This window comes from Solanum verrucosum, unplaced genomic scaffold (assembly GCF_900185275.1).
Source record: "Solanum verrucosum unplaced genomic scaffold, falcon-dt-bn FXZP01000113.1, whole genome shotgun sequence".
Taxonomy (NCBI): domain Eukaryota; kingdom Viridiplantae; phylum Streptophyta; class Magnoliopsida; order Solanales; family Solanaceae; genus Solanum; species Solanum verrucosum.
In genome coordinates, this window is record NW_026020105.1 from 2386483 (window position 1) to 2395293 (window position 8811).

The following is an 8811-nucleotide window of genomic DNA, read 5'->3' on the forward strand; positions in this document are numbered from 1 at the left end:
GAATAAAATGTTTTTGGGATTTATTTACAACTTTAAGTCGCGTCTGGCCCGCCACAACAGTCCTCACCCCGCTACAGCCCTCCCTGGTGGCAGAAATCCCTCCTCAACGGCTTGCACGGAAACAATGAGCTATTTAAAGAATTCCAAAACCCCCATTTCACAACACACCTTCAACCAACAACACTCAGGAAATACCCAATCACGCCAAAGTCAGTTTCGGGAGTTGTACTCCCCCGAATTCAATTCCGTAAAGTAGTACGAGTTCCTTAACGCGTTAGCTATCTACTCATGTAATCAAAATCATATTTAAATCACCCAATTTCTAACAGATTTCCCTAGACCTTACTGACTCTGATTTCGTCCAAATCTGGACTAGGTTGGGAAATTCCAAGTTACTACAAAAAAGTTTTTCGGCCCAAAATCTTTCTCCGTTGGCTTTTCTATAATGACGAAAATTGGTCGTTACAATAGATACCAATTTACCCATCACTCGTCGCCGAGTGACAAACTTAAGAAAATAGGCTAAGGAAAGAATGAAGTAGTACCTGATTCGACGAACAATTGGGGATACTTGTCTCGCATATCCCTCTTGGTTTTCCAAGTAGCTTCCTTAACTGGATGATGCTTCCATTGAACTTTCACGGACTTGATATCCTTGGTCCTCAGTTTACGCACATCACGATCAAGAATTACAATTAGTTCTTCCTCATATTGTAAGTTCTTGTCTAACACAATTGAGTCCCATTTAATGATGTAATCTCTGTCACCATGATATCTCTTCAACATGGACACATGAAATACCGGATGAACTCCCGATAGGTTAGGAGGTAAAGCCAATCTATAGGCTATCGGTCGTACACATTCAAGAACCTCAAAGGGACTAATGTATCGCAGACTTAGCTTGCCCTTCTTGCCAAATCTCATCACCTCTTTCATGGGTGATACCTTAAGAAGAACATTCTCACTAGTCTAAAATTCCATGTCTCTTACCTTATGATCCACATACTTCTTCTCTCTACTCTGGGATGTTAGAAGCTTAGCTTGAATACTCTTCACCTTATCTTGAGCATCCTTCACTAAATCAACCCCCAAAGGTTTCACATCTCCAGCCTAGAACCATCCTATGGGTGATCTAGATCCCCTCCCATAAAGTGCCTGAAATGGTGCCATATCTATGCTGGAGTGATAATTATTATTATAAGAGAATTCACACAAAGGTAGGAACTTATCCCAATGCTCTCCAAAATCAATTACACATGTCCTCAACATGTCTTCTAACACTTGAATAGTCCTCTCTGACTGCCCGTCTGTCTGCAGATGGAAGTAAGGTTGGCAAACGGACAGGACCGGTTTTACCGGAACCGGTACCAGAACCGGTTTTACCAGAAATTACCAAAGGTTCCGTCCGGTCCCTTAGTTACCGGATTGGAACCGGTTTGGAACGGACCAGAACCGGTTCTTACCGGATCATTTTGTACCGGTAATTTTTTTTTATTTTTTTATTAACTTTAATTATTATATAATATTATATTATTAATTAATAAAATTATATTATTAAAAAACTTCAATTTAAAACTTTAAACTTTAAAGTTACTTTAAAGTTTCAATTGAATTTAAGTTTAAACTTTAAAGTTTAAAGTTTAAAATTGACTTTAAATTTTAAAAGTTTATAACTTTATATTGAATTTAAAGTTTAAAGTTTAAAGTTTATATTGAATTTAAATTTTAAACCTTAAAATTTAATTTTATATTAAAGTTTAAACTTTAAACTAATATTAAAATAATTGAAAATTAAATTTCTAAAATGATTTGGATTAAATATAAGAGACTATTTAAAAAGAAAATCAAGGCGAATAGCCGTATATTTATTCAAATAAATAAATTGTACAATACAAATATTAGAAAGTGACAAATAGTACATAATCTAGGTATTGAATATTAATTATTGTACTAACAATTGAAACTCTTTTTAAAATCTTTTCGTAACTTTTGTATCATTTCAAAAGAAACATTTTTTGGAACTTGTATTTGTCGTTCTTCTTCCATTGCTTCCATACCATTATCACTATTATCACCAAATATTTCATCTATTTCGTCTTCTATTTGGCTATTTAATTGTGGTAGTCCGGTATTTCTTCTTTCGGCATTGACCCAATCTCAAAACAACACCGATATTTCCAAACAATCCTTTGCTAATGAATATCGATGTTCTCCAATCATAAATCTCGCCGCACTAAAGGCTTGCTTCGAAGCGACCAATGATGCTTGAATCGCTAGCACATCTCGAACAATCCTAGCAAGGGTCGGAAATTGATTTTCACGATTCTTCCACCATACTAATATTGGAGCTTGAAGTTGTCCTTCTTCATGCCTAATCTTTTCCCGTGCCTGATTGAAATATAAATCAAAATCATTATTAGTAGATGATTCAAGCTCAAGATAATCATCCATCCAATCATCCGTATCATCGCTTTTAGGTTTACAAGATGTAGGTTCAACTATTGGAATATTTTTTTCGATAGATTTATATGTATTATATAATTCTCTAGCTTTTATATATATGCTACTTTTACAATCTTCAACACTAGGAGTTTCATCATCTTTAATTTTTTAAATTTGCATAAATCTTTTCAACCATTCTTTCAACACCTTTTAATTTGTAATTTGGGTTGAAAGTAGTAGCAGTCAAATAGATTTGAGGAATAGGGAAAAAATATTTTTTGAATTTTTCAATCATAAAGCAAGGGAATTTTCAAATCGATCTTTTCCTTTATATTTTGCAAATTCAGATGAAATAGCACAAATATTTACTAAAACAGAAGAAATAGTTGGATAATATTGACCAGAAGCAGCATTTGTTGCTTTATAAAAATTACTTAAAAATTCAATAAGTTCTTTTGTATTTTCCCAATCTTCATAGCCAATTCTCAAATTCGGGTCCGTATTATGAGCATTAAAAACTAATTGTACCGGCTCTTGATAAATATAAGCAACTTGAAGCATTTCAAATAAAGAATTCCATCTAGTGCATACTTCTTTTGGAACTTTTCTATATTCAAGTCCACATTCTTTACAACGATTTTTAAATTCTGTAATTCTAGCTTTTATTTTAGCTTTAAAAATCTAATTACAAGCAAGTCTAATTTTTTTACAAGAAATTCCAAATTGAGAAATACCATCTTTTAGTATCAAATTATACACATGTGCGGCACACTTAATATGAAAAGAATCATTATCAATTGGACAAAGTCTACATTTTGAATAATCAATTGTTTTTAAATTATTAGAAGCATTATCTAAAGTGACACTCATTATTTTATCACATATTCCATAAAATTGTAAAATAGAGCCTATTTTTGTTGCTATATAAGCACCGATTTTAGTTTCTTCAACATATTTATATCCTAATATTCGTTTTTGCATGTTCCATTCATGGTCAATCCAATGGACAATAATTGTAAAATAATCATTACCATTAGGACTACGTCCCATATCAGAAGTAATAGATAATCTACCATCATAATAAACAAATAAACAACGAAGAAAATGACAATATTCTTTTTGATATTTAAAAAGATCACTTTTAATTGTACTTCTTGGAATACCTTCATAATCTGGGTTATACAATTCCCGAATATACTGAATAAAACCAGGATGTGAAGGAAATGAAAAAGGCAAACCACAAACAGTAACCATTTTAGCTAATTCTCTACGATCTTTTTCTTTACTATATGTACGGTGTGTGCTTCGGCTAGCCGGGTTAGTCATATTTAATACACTTTGAACCATATTAGAACCTCCAACTCCCATAGAATTTTCAGGTTGAGGTATTTCATTTCTATTAGCCCTTTCTATATCATCTAGGCGAGCAAATTCTTTATTACACTTTCTCAAATGTGTTCTTTGTCGTCCCGTTCCCCCTTGTGTATCCGTAGTTACATGTTTCATGATCAATTTACATTTTGTGCAAGTATACCAAAAATTTCCATACTAAAGATCTTTTAACACGTACAACGGTCTTTGAAAAAGTAGGTAAAGAGGGGACTTCATCTTGTTCTGGTAATTCGGTAGCCGGACTAGTAGGGGTAGGGGTCTCATCATCTTCCTCATTTATTTCTACTTCCTCATCTAATTCTTCCTCAAAATTAGTAAAATATCTATTTAAAGTTTCATGATCTACTTCATTTTCGGAATTAAATTCAATAGGTCGTGAGTTTCGTGTAAAAGAAGTTTCATCAACATGAGTATAATCATTAGTATTAATTCTAAATCTAGAAGATGACAAATTTTTAGAATTAGAACTACTTCCTCCTCCCCTATTATTTTTTCTTTCTGACATTGGTCTTTTACCACTATATTTTTCAAAATTCATTTTCAAGTTTAAAATAATTAATATTATGAAAAACAAGCAAAGATAATATAACAAAAAAATAAAATAACTTAATTAATAAACAAATAAAAAATTAAAGTTGGAACGAATGTACTGAACGTCTACTTAAAAGTAGACGTATAACCAAAGCCAAAATTGAGAGATGCCAATTGAAGCTTCCGATTTACTTCAAATAAATCTTCGAAATTCGAAATCCAAGTCAATATCACAAAATAATAATTATTAATTTATGAGAGATTGAAAATTAAGAGATTTTATAAGATATTAATGAAATAGTTTGTGAATTTGTGATTTAAATGAAAAAATATGAGTATATTTATATTGTTAAGGGGTAGAGAGGGGTGGGGGGCTGTTTGGAGCCGTTTTGGGCCCCAGCCCAATGGCTAAAAGGGCCCAACGACTCTATAACGTTCAATTATTTTTTTAAAAAATAAAATTAAATTGACCGTTGAACCGGTTCGGAACGGTTCTTACCGAACTGGTTCAACCGGATAAAAATCCGAGTTCCGTTTCAGGTCCGGTTCCGGTACCTATAAGACCGGTTCCTTACCGGTTCAACTGGTACCGGTCTTACCGGTACGGGAACCGGACAGGACCGGACAAAAACCGGTCCGTTTGCCAGCCTTAGATGGAAGGCTGTACTAAAAGTGAGTCGTGTGCCCAATTCATCATGCAACTTCCTCCAAAACTTGGATGTGAATTGGGTACCACGGTCTGAGATGATAGAAAGGGGCATCCCATACAACCTTACTATCTCTTTCACATGAACTTTAGCCAGTTTTTCAGCATTATAATCTATTCTTACCGGAATAAAATAGGCTGACTTAGTCAATCGATCAACCACTACCCAAATAGAATCAAACTTCCTCAAAGTTTTGGGAAGACCAACCACAAAATTCAGGGCTATCATTTCCCACTTCCATTTTGGAATATGCATTATTTGAAGCAAACCCGTTGGCCTTTGATGCTCATACTTCACTTGTTGGCAATTTTGACACTTAGCCACAAACTCCGCTATATCTTTTTTCATGCCCGACCACTAATAAATTTGCTTCAAGTCTCGTTACATCTTGATCACACCCGGATGAATGAAATATCGCGAACCATGATATTCTGCCAGTAATTTCTGAATCAAATCATCTACTCTAGGTACACATATTCTTCCTTTAAACTTGAGCACACCCTCCTTATCTAGAGTGGTCTCTTGTGCCTTACCAATCATAATATTCTTTCTAAGCTCTTTCAAATTTTCATCCTCAAATTGCTTGACCTTGATCTCCTCAATAAATGTGACCCTTACTTCAATGCTAGCTAACACCCCGTCTCTTTCTGAGATGCCCAATTGCATGAACTTAGAATCTAAGGTTTGAATTTCCTTATCCAAAGGTCGCTTAGTTACACTCAAGCAAGCTAAACTACCTATACTCACTGCTTTTTGACTCAAAGCGTCTGCCACAACATTAGCCTTACCCGGATGGTATTGAATGGTGACATCATAATCTTTAGGTAACTCCATCCACCTTCGTTGTCTCAAACTCAGATCCTTTTTAGTGAACATATGCTGCAAACTACGTGATCAGTAAACACCTGGCACTTAACACCATAAAGGTAATGCCGCAAAATATTAAGAGCAAACACTACCGCTGCCAACTCCAAATCATGCGTTGGATAATTTCTTTCATGCACCTTCAATTGACGCGATGCATAAGCTATAACATTCTTATCCTGCATTAACACAACACCCAAACTAGAATGTGAAGCATCACAGTAAACTATAAAATCCTTACCCTCTACCGGTAATTCTAGAATAAGTGCGGTGGTCAAAAGAGTCTTGAGCTTTTGAAAGCTCTCCTCACATTTTTCAGTCCATTCAAATGGTATCTCCTTTTTGGTCAAATTTGTCATATGAGTGGCAATAAAAGCAAAATTCTTCACAAATCGACGGTAGTAGTTAGCGAGCCCCACGAAACTCCTAACTTCCGTCACAGAGCTAGGCCTAACCCAATTCTTAACTGCCTCAATCTTTTGGGGATCTACTATTACTCCTTCCTTTGAAACTACATGCCCCAAAAATGCAACAGAAGTCAACCAAAATTCACACTTAGAAAATTTAGCATACAACCTTTGTTTCCCAAGAACACCCAGAACAGTACGAAGATGGTTGGCATGCTCTTCCTCACTTTTTGAATAGACCAAAATATCATCAATAAAGACTATGACGAAAGAATCAAGAAACAACTTAAACACCCAATTTATCAAACTCATGAAAGCTGCAGGCGCATTAGTCAAGCCAAAAGACATAACTAGAAATTCATAGTGCCCATAGCGGGTTCTAAACGCCGTCTTGGGCACATCCTCAGGCCTATTTTTAATTGATGGTAACCAGACCTTAGATCAATTTTAGTGAAAACTGATGCGCCTTGCAATTGATCAAAAAGATCATCTATTCGAGGCAGTTGATACTTGTTCCGAATGGTGACCCTATTTAATTGACGATAGTCATTACGCATTCTCATACTACCATTCTTTTTCTTAACAAACAAAATTGGGGCACCCTACGGGGAAACACTAGGACAGATAAATCCCTTATCTAGAAGCTCTTGAATTTGAGCCTTAAGCTCTCTTAATTCCGCCGGAGCCATGCGATATGGATGGATAGAAATGGATGAGTACTAGGTTCTAAGTCAATGCAGAAGTCTATATCTCTATTCAGAGGCATACCAGACAAGTCATTAGGGAACACATCTCTAAATTATGACACCACAGGAAGAAACTCAATAGATGGAGACTCAACCTCAACATCCTAAATATGAGCCAAATAAGCTAAACAACCCTGCTCTACCAATTTCCTATTCCGAATGGAGGATATGATCTTAGCTTGCTTAGGCTTGTACACCCCTCCCACTCTAATTTTTCCATTCCCAGAATTTCTAAAGTTATAGACTTAGTATTACAATTTAACACAACATAATAAGGGGACAACCAAGTCATGCCTGAGATAATATCAAAGTCAGTCATATCCAAAATCAGTAAATCAGCCCAAATCTGAAAAACCCATAAATAAAATAGGACAAGCATGATAGACATGAGTGACTATTACTGACTCTCCAACTGGGGTAGAAACATGGATATGTGCATCAAGTATATAACAAATCATATCAAACTCTGAGGCAAATTGCACGGATACATAAGAATAAATAGAACCGGATCAAATAACATATTTGCCATCTGGTCATAGACAAGAATAGTACCTGTGATCACTGCGTCAGACGCCTCTGCCTCATTCATGCCCGAAAAGGCGTAACACTGAGATCTATCATCATGTCGAGCGACTTCCCTACCTTGTTGCATGTTACCCTGCCGGCGTTACCATTTTCTTTATCCCCACGACCTCACTGATTACCTCTTCGCCCACCTTGTGGAAGCCCTCGACCATTATTACCATTTCCCGCGGGTACCACTGCTCTAGTCTGCTGTTGCGCGGACTCCATCATGCGCGGGTGGGGACAATCTTTCCTCATATGCCCATGTTCTCCACAATTATAGCAAGTATGATCAAAAGACGGCCTGCTACTCGCCGAAGGTGCGGCTCCCTAGCTATCCTGAATTAAATTATGAGGTGGAGTTCCCAAGTAATTACATATAGATGTGGGAATAGTGGACTGAAATTGGCTTGGCTGGAAGCGTTGGCCTTCCGTACCCTTTGGAGTAAGAACCCTGAAAGTTACTCGAGTTCTTAGCCCTTTTAGACAATGCCTTAGCCTGTCCATCTCGCCTCACCCCCTCTACTTTCTTAACAAAGTTAGTTACCTCATTAAAGCTCCTCCCTGCAGAAGGCATATGAACAGATAATACTTGCAACTCAGAGTTTAGTCCCCTAATAAATAACTAATTGAGTAGCATATCTAGACAAAGCATGGAAGTTGGCCTCATAAGCAGCCACATACATACCACCTTGCTCCAAAGCCATAAACTTATCCTTTTTGCAATCCCTAAAAGTCCTATACACATATTTCTCTAGAAACAGAACATGAAATTGGGTCCAAGTAAGTGGATGTAAAGTTAAAGATCTACATTCCATATAAGCTCTCCACCACTGCTTAGACTCACCTTGAAGCTGAAAAGTCACGAACTCAACCCGATAATGATGGACAATTCCCAACTTATGTAGCCTCTCATAACAGTCTAAGATAAACTCATAAGCATCCTCATTCTCAGAACTAAAAGACACATGAGGCTTTAGCTTAGAAAACTTAGTCAACATTTCATGCTCATTATCAGTCATCACAGAACCCAACAAAGGACGGAAGAAAGCATCATTACCTCCCGTTCCATCCGTTTTGAAGGCAGTGTTAGCAATAGGAGGACAGACGGGAGCCTGAGCTGCTTGAACATAGGGAAGGACTCCAGGACTAACCAAT